Here is an 18,624-nt window from a genome sequence, read left to right on the forward strand (position 1 = left end):
AGCCGCTTCGCAGCATGTGGGATCTTCCCAGACCGGGGCATGAACCCGTGTCCCCTGCATCCGCAGGCGGACTCTCAACCACTGTGCCACCAGGGAAGCCCTGGTCTTGCTTTTTAATCCACCCTGAAAATCTTTTAATTAGTGCATTTAGACCATTCCCATCAAAGTGATTATTGATGCAGTTGGATTAATATTTACCATATTTGTTATTTCTTTTTTTAAATTCTTATTTATTTATTTTTGGCTGCGTTGGGTCTTCGTTGCTGTGCACGGGCTTAGTTGCTCCACAGCATGTGGGATCTTACTGAACCAGGAATAATTCCTGGAGGTGGAATCCTCATGAATGGTGCCTTCATAAAAGAGGCTACAGAGAGATCCCTAGCTCCTGCTACCATGTGAGCACACAGCAAGGAGGTGTCAGCTATGAACCAGGAAGCAGGACCTCACCACAGAATCGTCCATGCTGTCACCTTGATCTTGGACTTCCCAAGCCTCCAAAAGTGTGAGAAATAAATGTTTATTTATTTTTTAAATAAATTACCCAGTTTGTGGTATTTCATTATAACAACAAGAATGGACTAATGTTGCAGATTTAATGGCAACAAATTCCCTATTTTTGTTTATTTGAGAAAGGCTTTGTTTACCCTGCACTATCAAAGGATAATTTTGCCAGGAACAAAACTCTAGGTTGATGGTTTTTTTCTTTTTCAATACTTCAATTATTTCACTTAAATCTCTTTTTGCCTGCACAGTTTCTAAGAAGATGAATTTAATTCTTATCTTTGTTCTGCTATAGGTAAGGGATCTCCCTCGTCCCCCTGCCCTGACTTCTTTCAGGATTTATCTTTGATTTTCTATAATTTGAAAATGATATCACAAGTAGAATTTTAGCATTTATCCTCCTTAGTGTTCTCTGAACTTCCTGGTTCTGTGGTTCCTTGTCTGACATTAATTTCTACCCTAACAATATATCTTGGATAATCCAATCAAGTGTGAGTGTGAGTCCCTAGTTGGCTCCAGAGACCAAATATGAGATTTTTAAATAAATTTATTTATTTACGGCTGCGTTGAGTCTTCTTTGCTGCATACGGGCTTTCTCTAATTGCAGCGAGCAGGGGCTACTCTTCGTTGTGGTGCACGGGCTTCTCATTGCGGTGGCTTCTCGTGGAGTATGGGCTCTAGGCGTGCAGGCTTCAGTAGTTGTGGCATGCAGGCTCAGTAGTTGTGGCTTGCAGGCTCTAGAGCGCAGGCTCAGTAGAGCTTAGTTTCTCAACGGGCTTAATTGCTCCACGGCTGTGGTATCTTCCCGGACTAGGGCTCAAACCCATGTCCCCTGTATTGGCAGGTGGATTCTTAACCACCACACCATCAGGGAAGTCCCCAAATATGAGATTTTTGACTCAAAGACTGAATCCTGCTTTTCCACCTCAGAGTCAGAATCCCAACTTTTGCATGCTGTCACCAAGGTGTGCCCAAGCTGTGGACATGGACGGCTAAGTGTCCCTACCAGATGCACGAGCGGTGGACGGTGGGGTGCTCCTGGGCAGGGTGGGGAGCCTGTGGATCTCCATGAACTCTGCTGCATCCCTCAGGGGACTCCAGGGGCAGATCTACCAGAACTCTGGGCAGGACACTGCCTTAGGCGATTAGCTTCTAGAGGGAGAAGCAGGGATTAAGCCCAGTGGGTCCTTCCTGAGTCTCCACATGGGGCAGACAAATATTAGATGTCTCCTTTGGTCCCTGCACTGTCCCAGCCTTCCCACCCAGCATTGTGGGTATGGCTCTCCCTGCTGTGGTCCTCCATCACCACCACACCTCCTCCCTCTCTTTAGAGATGCAACCTCAGATCACAGGTGTCCCCGCTGACTTGATACATGTGCATCTTGGAGGAAAAGATGTAACCAGGTCCTTCTTAAGGTGTAGAGCAGAGAAAGCATGCCCTAGACCCCTGCCCTGCACACTCCCAGCCCCAGTACTTATGAAACACTGCCTAAACCATGAAGGTAGGCAGTGGCCCTGCATCTAGAATGTGGTCCTGGGGTGCAGGTGTCTGAAATAGTATCCAAGTAGGTGGTGAGACCCATAGAAGGTAAACACAGTTGGAAATAAACAGTCAACAATTACAGAAAGGTAGAGATGAAAAGAACTTTGGAGAGTTCAGAGGGTGAGAATCTCTTGCAAGATAACCGGTGGGGTCAGAGGAGGAAACTCAGGATAGTTTGACTGCTCTGATACCTTGTCACTAACAAGGTGAGGCCAACTAGGGTTTCCACTGACACCCCAGGGTGTTCAGGGACATACCTCCCCCCTGGCCAGTCAGAATTATGTCTCTGAGGCGTCTGAGCCTCCAACCAGCCCACAGCCCCCGCAGCTATTGTCTGCCTGGCCTTGTAAAGTCTCCTCCTGCACATGCTAAGTTTAGTTTTCCAACAAAAAACCTGGGGGACCTTGAGTAGAATTTTTCAGTTCCTTCTCTGATCACATTCCAAATGAGTGGTGGGAGAATTTACACTTCAGAAATTGGGAAATACTACAAAGCAGGACTACATTTAATGTATTACTGAATGCCTCGACTTAAGTGATGGAGATTATGTTAATAATACATACTGATCTTAAATATGTGTGGGATTTGTGGTCATGACATTTTGCACAACACAGAAAATTTGAGGAAAAATCCTACCTTAATACAGGTATATCCTACCTGTATTAAAAACAATTATTCTGTATGGCAAATGTTACTCACTTCATTTAAGAATGAGTAAAATTCCACATATGTCTTTGTTGTTTTGATGTCTTATTTGTAAATGAAAAGGGAAACAGCCATAATGCATATTTTTTTAAAAAAAGCAAATAACAAGAACTGAAACAGCACACACACACACACACACACACAAATATATGTATATACATATACATTTGTTAATATATATATATACACATACATACATAGAGGTGGCAAAGACCTGCAAAATGCTCAAAATCATGAATCATTAGAAAACTGAAATTAAAACCACACTGAGATAACACTATACACTTATGAAAAGGGCTGGCATAAAAATTAACCATACCAAGCACTGGCAGGGATGTGAAAGAAATGGAACTCTCTAACATACTGCTGGTTAATATGCAAAAAAAAGTACAGTCACTTTAGATCTACCCTGTGACTCAGACACTCCACTTTAAGTTACTGACACAAGATCAAAGAGACACACATCCATATAAACTGACACAAATGTTTGTAACAGGTTTATTTCCAATAGTCACAACCTAGAAATAACCTAAACACCCACAAAGAGATGGATAAGTAAATCAACAGTGGTATATCCAAGGATAAGAATATTACTCAGGAAAAAAAAGAGAGAGATGAGCTACCCATATCTGAAAGTAATTACAAAGCATGAAGGAAATCAGAAAAAAATAAACAGCTTATTTTTCCAAGCATATAAATACAAGAAGATGCAAAGGTTATCTATTGTAAGGGAAAGTAAACCAATGGTTACCTGGAGAAGCTGGAAAGGAGGTAAGAAGAGATTATAAAAAGACATGAAGTAAATGACAGATATGGTCATTATCGGGAATAGGATGATGTTTTCAGAGGTTCATACCTATGTCAAAACCTATCAAACTGTACACTTTAAATATAAGCTGTTGAGTACATGTAAATTATATCTTTATAAAGCTTTAAAAATTAGCTCAAGATAAAAAAGAAGAAAAATATCTATGTCCCACTCTTTATGGGAAATAGGTTGGGCAATGCTGTATTGACTCCAACATCTCTCTCCTCATGCCCTCTGGAAGGCCAGTCTTGTCTCAGTAGCAGCAAATATAGGGAGCAATGAACGTCTCCACCCAAGTCAAGAGGAGTGCTGCATCAGTCAAGAGAGCCACATCCTCAGAATATGAATCCCCTTTTCTGTTTTTTCTTCCCTGCACAGTAAGTGCCTTGAGGCGAACATCACCGAGAGGCTACAGCAATCCACAAAACCTGATTAATTTCTGACAATGTCCTCAGCTACACAAGATAAGCATGCCTAGAGGTCCCAAGATTTGTGTACACACAGAACCTCTGGTCACAGAAACATTTCTGGCTACACTTTTAGAAGAGGAACATTTCATTTAGCTGGCTGCAGACTCCTCCACTACCTACTAAAGTAGAGTTTCCACACCTATTACGGTTTCCCTTGGAACCAACAGTCTTATAACCAGTGAGACTAGCCCAGTGACTTGTGGCCATCAGGGAATGTGGATCTTTGTAGACCTGGGGAAAATATCCCCTCAACAGTGCTGGGATACTCTGTGATATCTACCTTGAGTAAGAGAAAAAAATCATGTGGCTCTCAGAAACACTGTTAAGATTCTCACATGTCCCCCTCCTTAGAGTCATCCAAGACTCATAAAAAACATAGGATACAGGCCTCAAATGAGGAAGAGAAAGCCCAACAGTCTTTCCTAGGAGGCTCTATGCAGCAATGCAAATTTGGTAAAAATTGTCAAGTTGTTTTCTGCCATCTTGCTGTCCCTCCTCAGGCACAGCATGAGACCCATAAAAACTTCTTCTCCCATTCATGCCTGTAGAACACAAATTTGTACTAGTTTATAAACTACCCTACACCAGAATAGAACTCCCCAAATTAATGAGGACTTAAAGGCCTTAGTTATTATTCAAGTCAAGGCAATATGTGGCCAAGAGTTCTAGAGTGTGTGACTTGCAAGCTGGAAAGACACATCACAAGTATCACGTGACACCAACATGTCCCTGAAAATTGTAGTCTTTGTTTGAATGCTGCCAGAAAACTCAAATGATGTTCTATGGAACAACATTGGGTCAGGTCCATGCCTAAGGTAATCAAAGAGGAGGGAAATATCCCCTAGGGCTCAGGTGACTCCTAACTTGGCTAACACAGTGGGGGACAGAGTCAGCTTCCCTGAGCAAACTGGGTTGGTGACTGATGCACACTTTGTAGGCCTGCTGGCCGGTAGAGATAAAATGGCCTTCCCACATAACCGGGGATTCTCCCCACTGTGCATGCTCAGATGTATGAGAGTCAATTCAGAGAGATGGCTCCTCAGATAGTTTCCTCCACTGCCCTTATACTGACCACTGAAACTGCACATATCCTGCCCATCTATGCCATTGTGCAGTGTGAACTCTCTGGTATTGAAAGAGGTTACATTTTCCTATACAGTAAGTCCCCTACATACGAACCTTCAAGTAGTGAGCTTTCAAAATGCGAACATGCGTTCTCATGTCTAATCACATGAGTTAGTTCATGTGTCTGGTGTACATTTTAACATGTGTGTATCCTCTACAAGTGCTTGTGCTTTTGCGTACTTACTGAACAGTACTGTATAGACTAGTACAGTATCTTTATTTCAAGCCCAAGATGTCCAGAAACAAGCATAAAAGCAGAGGTGATGTGAAAGATTTTGGACGATGTGGACCAGTAACAAACTACGAACACTGTAGAAGAGCTCCTGGATCTCATCAGGCTCAGCCTGGATGAGTGAAAATGAGAAACAACACAGAGCTTCGAGGGAGGTTACATTAAAATATGATATTGGGAGATGTGGAAGAAACTGTGACAACTATAGAAATTGATGAACAAACATATGAAGAAATATATAAATCAACAAAATGGAATATTCCAATGCTCTTTTTCCGGGGAGATGGTGTTGTCCTAGTTGCCCCGCCATTGAGAGTTAGCTGAAACAAAGAATTTATCCTGTGTGGAAAATGAGATTTTGTATAATTGCCTCTTTAAATGTAGAAGATATTCAAAAGAGAAACTGGCGTACAGTTTGATTTAAGAAAAAAACAAGAATTCTTCCACTCTTGAAATAAGTTGATTTTCAGATAACTCACAAATTCTTAGGCTAAATGGCAGTTTAATTTTCTCCAACCCTTCCAATAAATGTGATCACCAAGAGGCAGAACTTTTTCAGGAGTTCATTTGCCCCACTCTTTTTTCAGACAATTTCTGGGTTTCTTTCTTTAAACTGAATTGTTTCCTTTTTTTTGATTTAAAGAAAAAAAGCAATGGTGATGGAGCTGGTACTATTGTACTTTTCAGGGTACTGTAAAGTATGATTAAAAACGTTTTATTTTTTGTTTGTTTTTTATGTACTATTTGTGCGAAAAGTATTATAAACCTATTACAGTACAGTACTATATAGCCCATTGTGTTAGTTGGGTACCTAGGCTAACTCTGTTGAACTTAAGAACAAATTGGACTTACAAACTCACTCGCGGAACAGAACTTGTTAGTTCGTATAAGACATACTGTAAAAGGTTTCCCACATTCACTGCACTCTTAAGGCCTTTCTCCACTGTGACCTCTCTGATGACAACGCAGTTTGGAAGTGGTAATAAAAGACTTCCCACATGCACTGCACACATAAGGCCTTTCTCCAGTGTGAACCCTCTGATGATAATGGAGAGTGGAACTACAGGTAAAAGATTTACCACATTCACTGCACTCGTAAGGCCTTTCTCCTGTGTGAATTCTCTGGTGTATTATGAGGTTATTTCTTTGGATAAAGGATTTCCCACATTCGCTACACTCATAAGGTCTTTCTCCAGAATGAACTCTCTGATGATAATGGAGGTCAGACCTAGAGATAAAAGATTTCCCACATTCACTGCACTCATAAGGTCTTTCTCCAGTGTGAGCTCTCTGATGGTAACGAAGGCTGGAGCTGAAGGTAAAAGATTTCCCACATTCATTGCACACATAAGGCCTTTCTCCTGTATGAATTCTCTGGTGTAAAATGAGGTTATTTCTCCGATTAAAGGATTTCCCACATTCACTGCACTCAAAAGGCCTTTCTCCTGTGTGAACTCTCCAGTGTTGAATGAGTGTCCACCTATTGTTAAAAGATTTCCCACATTCAGTGCACTTAAAAGGCTTTTCACCAGTGTGAGCTTTCTGGTGTTGATTCAATTGGGATCCATATTTAAACAACTTCCCACACTCACTACATTCATAAGGCCTTTCTCCTGTGTGAACTCTCTGGTGTTGAATGAGAACCCACCTATTGTTAAAAGATTTCCCACATTCACTGCACTCATAAGGCCTTTCTCCAGTGTGAACTCTTTGATGATAATGAAGGTTAGAGCTAGTGGTAAAAGACTTCCCACATTCACTGCACTCATAAGGCCTTTCTCCTGTGTGAGATCTCTGATGGTATCTGAGGGCAGGCCTAGAGATAAAAGATTTCCCACAGTCACTACACTCATAAGGCCTTTCTCCTGTGTGAGATCTCTGATGATAAGTGAGGGCTGAGCTAGAGGTAAAAGATTTTGAACATTCACTGCACACGTAACTGTTTTCTCCATTGTGCCATGTGTGGGGAGAAATGAGGATAGATTTGTAGGGTAAGGATTTCCCACATTTGCTGCACTTGTAGTGCCTTGCCGCAGAATGAATGCTCTGATGTTGACTGACGGTTGAGCTCTGCCTAAAGGATTTTCCAAATTCACCACACACATGAAGCCTTTCTCCAGCGTGGACTCTCTGGTGTACAACAAATGAGGATTTGTACCTGAATGTTTTCCCACACTCACTGCACACAAAACAAGGTCTTCCAGTGTGGACCCACTGGTCCTGAACAAGTGTGTGTTTGAGGCTGAGGGCTTTCTTGCATTCTCCCCAGGTGTGATGACCTCTCCTGCCTTGTGAAGTTGACTCGCACTGGGTGATTGTGTTTGGCTTCTCGACAGTACAAGAGGCCTGTTGCTGCAGATGTCCCACAATAGTCAGGAAGTCCTTTTCAAACTCCCTACAGGTAAATGGCTTCTGTGACACATGGAACCTGCAGCTCTTCACAAACAAGGCCTCATCCACACTGCTTCTGAGAGTTTTCTCTCCCATGTGCTGCCTTTGGTGTTGTTTAAAGTTTGCACTAAAATAAAATAGTTTCACGCATGCCCCACACCTCAACAGTTTCTGGCTGTGTTGTGTTTCCTGATCCTCAGCCAAGTGGAAAACATTTCTCAAGACTGGACCACACATCTCACAGGGGTGCGTCTTCTGGGAACACAAAGCTGCCTTGGGAGTCCTAGCCTGTGACATTCCTAGAGAAGCGATCTGTTCAAAAGGTGCCTCTGCATCCTCTGCTCCACAGCAGCAACCTGAACAGAAAGAGATGCTGGTCAAGTGCATGTCGACTATAGGGAAGGGTCAAGCTCATCACAGATGTGCATCTGTCTCAACTACAAAACAGCCAGAAAACAATTAAAAAGATGGCAACAGTAAGTCCTTACAAAATTCTACAATTCAAAAACAGCAGCAAGGGGACTTCCCTGGTGGTACAGTGGTTAAGAATCCGCCTGCCAATGCAGGGGACACGGGTTCAAGCCCTGGTCCAGGAAGATCGCACTTGCCACAGAGCAACTAAGCCCATGTACCACAACTAATGAGGCCATGCTCTAGAGCCCATGAGCCACAACCACTGAGCCCATGTGCCACAACTACTGAGCCCACATGCTGCAACTACTGAAGCCCATGCACCTTGAACCCATGCTCTGCAATAAGAGAAGCCACCGCAATGAGAAGCCCGTGCACCGCATGAAGTCTAGCACCCACTCGCCACAACTAGAGAAAGCTCATGCGCAGCAATGAAGACCCAATGCAGCCATAAATAATAAATAAATAAATAAATAAATTTAAAAATAAAAAGAAAACAGCAGCAAGGACTTCCCTAGCAGTCCAGTGGTTAAGACTCCATGCTTCCACCGCAAGGGGCGTGGGTTTGATCCCTGGTAGGGGAACTAAGATTCCACATGCCATGTGGCATGGCCAAAAACAAAAAATAAAACAAAAATACCCCAGCAGCCAAATTGATAAAAGAACAAGACTCAATCATACATTGCCAAAGAGACTCACTTCAGCATTAAGGACACACATAGGCTGAAAGTGAAGGCAACATAAAGACATTTCATGCAAATGGAAAACCAAAAGCCAGCAAGAGTAGCTATACTTATGTCAGACAAAATGAACATTAAGTGAAAATCTGCCGCAACAGAGAAAGAGGTTCATGATATAATGATAAAGGAGTTAATTCATCAAGAGACTATAACAATGGTAAGTGTATATGCAACTAACATTAGAGCACAAAAATATATGAATCAAATATTAACCAATCTGAAGACAAAAATAGACAGGAACACAATAAGGGACTTCAATATTCTCCTTTCAACAACAGGTAGATCATCCAGACAGAAATTCAACAAGAAAAAAAAGAAAACTTTGGACTGGAACTATACTTTAGATCAAATGGACATATACAAAACATATCATCCAAATGCAGCAGAATACACATTCTCAAGTGCACACAGAACACTCCCTAAAAAATAAAAATAATCCAAACAAACAACAACAACAAAAGAACATTCCCTAGAGCAATCATATGTTATAGGTTATAAAACCAGATCTAACAAATTTAAGGAGATTGAAATAATACAACGTATCTTTGCTGACGACAATGGTATGAAACAACAAATCAGTAACACGAGGAAAGTGGGGAAATTCACAAATATGTGTAAATTAAACAACACAATCATGAAAAAACAACAGGTCTCAGAAGAAACCAAAGAACACCTTAAGACAAATGAAAACAGAAACACAAAGTACCAAAACTTATGGGACACAGCAAAAGCAGTTCAAAAAGGGAAATTTAGATAAATAAATAGCTAATGTAGGCATTTATAGAAAAATAAAAATCTTGGCTTCACAGTTGACGTCTACCAAACACTCAAAGAAGATTAAATACCTATCCTTTTCAAACTCTTCCAAAATACTGAAGAAAAAGGAATGCTTCCTAACTCATTTTACTAGGCTAACATCACCTGATACCAAAAACAGACAAAGACAACACAAAAAAAGAAAATTATAGGACATCTCTGATGAACACAGATGCAAAAATACTGAACAAAGTATTAGCAAACTAAATACAACATTAAAAGGATTGTACAGCATGATTATTCCAGGGATGCAAGGATGGTTCAACATCTACAAATCAATCAATGTGATACATCACATTAACAAAATGAAGGATTAAAACCGTATGATCATCTCAATAGATACAGAAAATGTATCTGGCAAGATTCATCACCCATTTATGATTAAAAACTCTGAAAGAATTGCATAAAGAAGGAACATACCTCAACATAATAAAGGCCATATATGAAAAACCCCTCAGCTGACATCAAACTCAATGGTGAAAAGTCAAAAGCTATCCCTCTAAAATCAGGAACAAAAAAAGGATGTCCACTATCTCCACTCTTCTTCAACATAGTATTGGAAGTCCTAGCCAGAGCAGTAAGGCAAGAAAAACAAAAGGCATCTAAAGTGGAAAGGAATATGTAAAATTTTCACTATTTGCAGATAACATAATTTTACACATAGAAAACTTTAAAGACTCTACCAAAAAACTATTAGAAATAATCAACAAATAAAGTTGCAGAGTACAAAATCAACATACAAAACTCAGTTGAATGTCTAAACTCGAGCAATGAGCTAGCAAAAAAAAGGAATTAAGAAAACAATCTCACTTAAATGGCAACAAAAAGAATAAAATACATAGGTATAAACTTAACTATGGATAAAGACCTGTACAATGAAAACTATAAGACATTATTGAAAGATTGTAAAAGAAATCTTTTCAAACAAATGGAAAGACATTTAACACTCATTGATTGGATGAATTAACATTGTTAAAAGGTCCATATTAGGGACTTCCCTGGGGGTCCAGTGGGTAAGACTCTGAGCTCCCAATGCAGCGGGCCTGGGTTCAATCCCTGGTCGGGGAACTAGATCCCACATGCATGCCACAACTAAGAGTCCGCATGCCAAAACTAAGACCTGGCGCAGCCTAAATAAATAAATAAATCTACCCTTAAAAAAAAAGTCCATATTGGGACTTCCCTGGTGGCACAGTGGTTAAGACTCCGCCTGCCAATGCAGGGGACATGGGTTTGAGCCCTGGTCCAGGAAGATCCCACTTGCCACGGAGCAACTAAGCCAGTGTGCCACAACTACTGAGCCTGTGCTCTAGAGCTCATGAGCCACAACTACTGAGCCCGCATGCCACAACTACTGAAGCCCACACACCTAGAGCCTGTGCTCCGTAACAAGAGAAGCCACCACAATAAGAAGCCCATGCACAGCAATGAAGAGTAGCCCCAATCGCCGCAAGTAGAGAAAGCCTGCGTGCAGCAAGAAGACCCAACACAGCCAAAATAATCATAATAATAATAAATAAAAAATAAATTTATAAAAACTAAATAGGGGCTTCCCTGGTGGTGCAGTGGTTAAGAATCCGCCTGCCACTGCAGGGAACAGAGGTTTGATCCCTGGTCCGGGAAGATCCCACATGCCGTGGAGCAACTAAGCCCGTGAACCACAACTACTGAGCCTGTGCTCTAGAGCCTGTGAGCCACAACTACTGAGCCCACATGCCACAACTACTGAAGCCCACACACCTAGAGCCTGTGCTCTGCAGCAATGAGAAGCCCACATACTGAAATGAAGAGTAGCCTCCGATTGCCACAACTATAGAAAGGCTGTGAGCAGTGAAGACCCAACACAGTGAAAATGAAAAAAAAATTTTAAAAAAAACACTAAATAAAATAAAATGTCCATATTACCTAAAGCAATTTACAGATTGAATGCAATCCCTATTGAAATCCCATAAAAAATAAATTTATAAAAATAAATAAAATAAAATGTCCATATTACCTAAAGAAATCTCAGATTGAATGCAATCCCTATTGAAACCCCAATGACATTTTTCACAGAAATAAAACAAAAAATTCTACAATTTATATAAAACCACAAAAGATCACAAATAGCCAAAGCAACCTGAGATTTAAAAAAAAACAAAAACAGGGCTTCCCTGGTGGCGCAGTGGTTGAGAGTCCACCTGCCGATGCAGGGGACACAGATTCATGCCCAGGTCCAGGAAGATCCCACATGCCGCAGAGCGGCTGGGCCCGTGAGCCATGGCCACTGAGCCTGTGCGTCTGGAGCCTGTGCTCTGCAACAGGAGAGGCCACAACAGTGAGAGACCCACGTACCACAAAACAACAACAACAACAACAACAAAAACAAAGCTAGGGGAATTCCCTGACAATCCAGTGGTTAGGACTCAGCATTTTCACTGCAGTGGCCCGGGTTCAATCCCTGGTCCAGGAACCAAGATCCAACAAGACACACTACATGGCCCAGAGAAATAAACAAACACTAAAAAACAAACAAAAAAACCCCCCAAACAACATAAACAAAGCTATAGGTATCACAACCCCTGATTTCAAACTATATTACAAAGCCATAGTAATCAAAACAGCATGGTATTGTCAGAAAAACATATATATAGATCAAAAGAAACAGAATTGGGAACCCAAAAATAAACCCACAGATATGTGGACAATTAAGATTGATAAAGGAGCAAAAACCATACAATGGAGAAAGGTCTTCAATAAATGGTGTTGGGAAACCTGGACAGTCACATGTAAAGAAATTAAACTAGACCTCTATCTCACAGCATACACAAAAGTCAACTCAAAAAGAATTAAAGACTTGAATGTAATATCTGAAACCATAAAACTCCCAGAAGAAAACACAGGGAGCACACTCTTTGACATCGGTCTTACTAATCAATAACTTTCTAGATATGTCTCTTCAGGGAAAGGAAACAAAGGAAAAAATCAACAAATGGGATTACATCAAACCAAAAAGCTTCTGCACAGCAAAGGAAACCATCAATAAAATGAAAAGACATCCTGGGACTTCCGTGGCAGTCCAGTGGTTAAGACTGCCTTTCCACTGCAAGGGGCATGGGTTCGATCCTTGGTTGGGGAACTAAGATCCTGCATGCCATGCAGCAAACCACCCCCCAACTCCCTGCCCAAAAAAAAGACACCTTATTTAATGGGAGAAGGTATCTGCAAGTGATATATGTAATAACGGGTTACTATCCAAAATATATAAAGAATTCACACAACTCAACAATAACAAAACCAAAACAACCCAATTAAAAAATGGGCAGAGGAGCTGAATAGACATCTTTCCAAAAGACATACAGATGGCCAACAGGAACAAAACCAGTATCTCCATGAAATACATGCACGTACATATATATATACATACATATACATATACATATATAATATTGCAGCATTATTCAGATGAGTCAAGATATGGAAACACTATAAGGTGTTCATCAGGGGATGAAATGATACAGAAAATATGATATACACATAGACACACGCACCAACTTTCCCATGCATATGTGTGCAGAAATACTCAGCCATGAAAAAGGAAAAACTGCAACTTGCAACAAGGATGAACCTAGAGAACATTATGCTAAGTGAAATAAGCCACAGAGAGAAAGACAAATACTGTATATTACTTATATAGAGAGTCTTAAAAAAAGTAAAACTTAGAGAAACATAAAGCAGAATGCCAGATATTGAGGGTTAAAGAAATGGGGAGATGTTGGTCAAAAACACTTTCAGTTATGAGTAAGTTCTAAGGATCGAATGTATAGCATAGTGACTATAGTTATTTATTTATTTATAATTTTTTCTTAATTAATTAATTTTTTTTTTTTTGGCTGCATTGGGTCTTCTTGCTGTGTGTGGGATTTAGTTACAGGGAGCAGGGGTTACTCTTCATCGCAGTGCACGGGCTTCTCATTGCAGTGGCTTCTCTTGTTGTGGAGAATGGGCTTCAGTAGTTGCAGCATGTGGACTCAGTAATTATGGCTTGTGGGCTCTAGAGCACAGGCTCAGTAGTTGTGGCACACAGGCTTAGTTCTCCACGACATATGGGATCTTCCTGGACCAGGGCTTGAACCCAGGTCCCCTGCATTGTCAGGCAGATTCTTAACCACTGTGCCACCAGGGAAGTCCACTATAGTTATTTATTAACACTGTATTGTACACTTGAAATCTGCTAAAAGAGTAGATCCTAGGTGTTCTCACACACGCACACATAGAAAAGTAATTATGTCAGGTGATAGGTGTGTTAATTAACTTCACAATGGTAATTATTTCATAATATATATGTATATCAAATCATCACATTATATATATTAAATACAGAAATTTTGTCAATTATATCTCGATAAAGTTGGGGCAGGATGAAATGGATAGAAGAAGTCTAAACATCACAAAAAGAACTATATAGGATAGAGTTCAATAGTAGTCCATGTACGTAGTCACCATGACAATGGCTGCAATTCCATAAACAGGCAGGCACAAGAAATTATCAGATACAGGAGTGGCCACAGAAACTGCATGGACATGGACACACTGACCCATCCAGTGAAAGGGCAAGCAAGCCTTACTGCAAGACTTACTGCAAGAGTTACTGCAAGACTTACTGCAAGACTTACTGCAAGCCTTACTGCAAGACTACTGACCTCAAATCCTTCCCTATGAGGGTTTGGTACAGCAGGAATTAGGGCTGTAGGGGAGAAAAGACGGTAGTGCAAACACCCCAGCCTTAACGACCACAACTACCCAGAACAATGGGGAAGCAAGCAGTGCCTACACAACATGCAGCACAGAGCACTTTCTGGGGGCGGTGAGGCAGAATACAGACCCTAGCCCATGTCACTGGGGAGGGTGAGGGTCTTACCCACTGAGGATATAAGTGCGTAGTTCTCCAGCATCACATCAAGGTACAGGCGTATCTGAGCCTCATCAAGGAGTCTCCATTCCTCCCAGGAGAAGTACACGGCAATGTCTTCAAAGGTCACACCAACCTGTCACAAAGGGGACAGATGAAACCTTGCACATTCTCTGAGAAATCACAACACATCTCCCCACACACCTATGCCATTCCCATCCTCCACTGGAGCTCCCCACCTCAGAGGAGATACCAGGCCCTGGTGCCACTGATGCCTGCTCTCTCTTCATCATCCCGTTTTATCACTGTGTTCAGCCCTCAGCAGTAACTGGCAGTGAGGGTGCACCCAGATGCCATCTAAGCTCTGAGCTTGGCCGGTAATATCGCTTCCCTCCAGCCAAGCAATTCCCCTGGAATCTCTCAAATTGTGGGAATTGAGACACAGCCAAATGTAAGCTCATGCTTTACCTGTAAATCCTCAAAACCAGGGCCTGGGGGCCATCAGCTCACACTTCCTTTCCATGTGCACATCATTCTGTAGATGATATTTCTCTCACAATTTCAGACCCTAGAGTTGCGCTTCCACAGCACTGCCACATCCCTGCACCACACCATAGAATTCTCCCTGAACATACCCACACATTTGACGCTTGGCATCCAGAGGAGGCTTAAGAAATTCAGACAGGATTTGGTACAACCCCAGTCCTCTGATGGATCCAATACCAGAGTAAGTCACAAATGCTGCTTAGAAGATCTCCCCAACTGCCTCTAATCTTTGCTTCAGTATTAGCCACCCAGAGCCACATGTGAATTTCATATTCCCTCAACTCTCTTCAACTTTCTTACTGCCAGTTCTGTCCTTTCAGCAGCCACAACACTCCTCTCTCTCTCCACTCAACCTCTGTAAAAAAAAAAAAAAAAAAAAACCAGTCCTAAAAACCTCCCTGCCAGGCACAGTGACCCACAAATGACGACATTTGCTGCAGACCATATCCACTAGCAAGCCTCAAACGTCCCAAACCCCGTCAAAGCTCACCACAAAATTCTGGAGAAGCCACATAGTAGTAATACTAAATAAGCAACAGACCCAGTCTCACTGCCTTCTTTTCTCAATTACTCCTAAGTCTCCTCAACCGTCACTTGTCCACTCATCCCATGGAAGCCTCGGCCTCCCGCCAGATCAACCTCTCTCCCATACCGTTCCCACTGCCACTTCTCTACCTCACTTGGGTTTGCAATGCCCAGCAACCCAATCAGGCCCTGAGCCAGAGAACCACTCCTCAGCACACACCAATCTTTCTGACCTACTAATACCATGGCCCCTATAACCTGTACTCCCCTCCTAAATGTGATCCACAGCTCCACCCTGGTCCACACAATGGCCATCACTTTTTAAAGTTTCCATTCCTGAACACCTTCCCCAGTTTTCCAGACCTGCATGTCCAGCTGCCCACTTGTTGCCTACACTCACTCTTCTCTGAAACATCTCAGACTCTTAACAGCGCCAAAACAAACTTATAACATTCCCAAGAATAATTAACCTGCTGCTAACGTCCCCATCCAGTTGATGGGCCTTCCATCCCTTCGTCTACTAAGACAAACACCCCTAGGGTCATCCCTCACTACTTCCTTTCTCTTGGCACCAGCAACACCCACAATTTGGTTTGACCCTTCTCAAAAAATTGATCCAGAATTCAACCACTTCTCGCATATCCAAGACAGTCACTGTGGTCCATCAGCACTCACCTAGGCTATTGATATTAATCCGTCTGTGCTTCCTGTCTCCTCCCTTACCCCCCTGATTTGTTCTATTCTTTGCAGCCAGAGGAAGCCTATTTTGGTCTGGGTGAGATCGCTTCCCACCTGCGAGTCAACCCTATATCACCTGTGTAATAAACGGCCAACTTTTTTTTTTTTTTTTTTGCCACACCATGCGGCTTGTGGGATCTTAGTTCCCCGACCGGGGATTGAAACCCGCCCTTAGCAGTGAGAGCGCGTTGTCGTAACCACTGGACGGCCAGGGAAGTCTCATAAACGGCCAGCTTTTCATGCAGCAACGCTGCAAGCTTAACTCTGGGCAGCAGCATCTTGTTCCTAGCAGAAACAATCGAGAATTGCCTCAGTCCCTGGTCAGTCAGACCTCCAAACCTCTGCTCGTGACGGTCCCGGTCCCTCCGCCTGTGACCCTCTGCCACGCGCCAGCACACTGTCAGAAGAAACAAGGCCCCACCCACGGCCGCCTCACCGTCCTGGACACCGGGGCCTGGGCTGCAGGCACGTGAACAGGGGCCCCGCACTGGGGGCTTTAGTGTCTGGTGGGGTGAGGGCGGTGAGTGGCCGGAGGACGAGTGTTTACCTGACACGGGTCCCTCGGCGCTACTGCCGCCATCGGACTCTGTGGGCGGAGCGGGGCCGGAGCTGCGGGAGAGGAAACGAGACGCTGGCACGGCGGTCACTCTCCCGGGTCTGGTGCAGGGCCCCCAGGTGGCGTCGCCGAGCCTCAGACCCGCCTCTGTGCAGCAGGTACCTTCTCAGTCTCGTCACCTCTTCCCAGCACCGGTAACCGAAGCTTTCGAATTGTGAAAACGCTCAAGCACATTCAAAATGACGTCCACAACGAGGCGGCCGGAAGTCCCGCCCTGACGCTAATGCGTCCCAGGAAAACCCGGCTTCTCTTGCCTTAATTGGCTCATCTTCGCAGCCACCCATCGCACATCCGTCTGGGTAATGCATTTCCCACAGATCCACAAGCGTAGGTCCAGAATGTTACAACTCTGACATCTTGGAGAAAAGCCAAATCTACACCGCGAGGACTTACCGCTAGGAAAACCAACCAAAGTCCAGAGACGGAGGACGGGCATTGCCTCTTCTTAAAGAGAGTGCACTCAGATGTTTGAGGAATACTATCTGTAGCTGATCACCCAAGTGTTTGGAGACGTTATTTCAGGCTCTGTGAAGCTCAGCGTGTTCCCAGAGTCGAAGAGTATCTTTCGAGATGCTCTCAAATCCATTAATCCAAATGTACATACGATTGCAGAGTCATTTAGACAAATAATGGAGCCAATGGAAACTGAAGCTAATAAACAATAGTGTACTCTCCGTCTGAGTATGTTTGGTAAAGACAAAATAAACACCCCAGAAAGTGTAGCGATAAGAAAGATAGAAGGATGTTACGCCACCTTGAGGAAGGAGTACAAAGACGGGTCTTTGACGGTGATTCCCACAAAGAACATGTCTCCTGCCTGTACAGTTAAATGCTGTGTCCACTTCGTTGAGCAACACTTTCATCTACTTAATATATCTTACTCCATATCCTTACATGTATTCAATTCCTTTCTGAATCTGACGTCAGTCTCAAAAAGAGAAAAACAAAACAAATGCTATTTTGGCATGGGACAATGGCTGCAGTGTTTTGCCGTATTCCATCGTTATTTATCATTTCATGGTTGGTCTTGTTTCATCTACCCCATGCACCTTAGTATATTATTTCACCTGTAATCCTAGAAAGCTTGTATTTTAATGTATAAACTCTACAGAATGTGTTTTTAAAATGTAAGTGTTCTTTCATAAATCCAATAAATTTAGCACATAAAGCCATAATATTTAAAATTATAGGGACTTCCCTGGTGGTCCAGTGGTTAACTTTGCGCTCCCAATGCAGGGGGCCCGGGATCCATCTCTGGTCAGGGAACTAGATCCCACATGCATGCTGCAACTAAGTGTTCGCATGCCGCAACTAAGAGTCAGCATGACGCAACTAAGAGTCAGCAAACACAACAAAGATCCCATGTGCAGCAACTAAGAACGGGCACAGCCAAATAAATAAACAAATATTTTAAAATAAATAAATAAAATTATAAATATGTTAATGCTGAATTTTCTTGTTGTAGTATTCGTTATCTAGGGAGAATTTATTGCAATCTGGAAACAAAATATATATTTAGCCAATTATTGTGCCTTGTTAGTCTATTAACCTATATGTACCCACTCA

At 42.5% G+C, this 18,624-nt stretch overlaps 2 pseudogenes; one reads left to right on the forward strand and one right to left on the reverse strand.

Annotated features, from left to right (window-relative positions):
* The first annotated feature begins 1,997 nt into the window (after positions 1–1,997).
* LOC113615139 (U6 snRNA-associated Sm-like protein LSm3 pseudogene) lies at positions 1,998–5,708 on the forward strand (annotated as a pseudogene).
* On the reverse strand, positions 3,535–17,227 carry LOC113615120 (zinc finger protein 256-like; annotated as a pseudogene).
* Between the last annotated feature and the right edge of the window lie 1,397 nt (positions 17,228–18,624).

The sequence above is a fragment of the Aethalodelphis obliquidens genome, unplaced genomic scaffold (assembly GCF_003676395.1).
Source record: "Aethalodelphis obliquidens isolate GAN/ISIS:26980383/991018 unplaced genomic scaffold, ASM367639v1 scaffold113, whole genome shotgun sequence".
NCBI classification, from domain to species: Eukaryota; Metazoa; Chordata; class Mammalia; order Artiodactyla; family Delphinidae; genus Aethalodelphis; species Aethalodelphis obliquidens.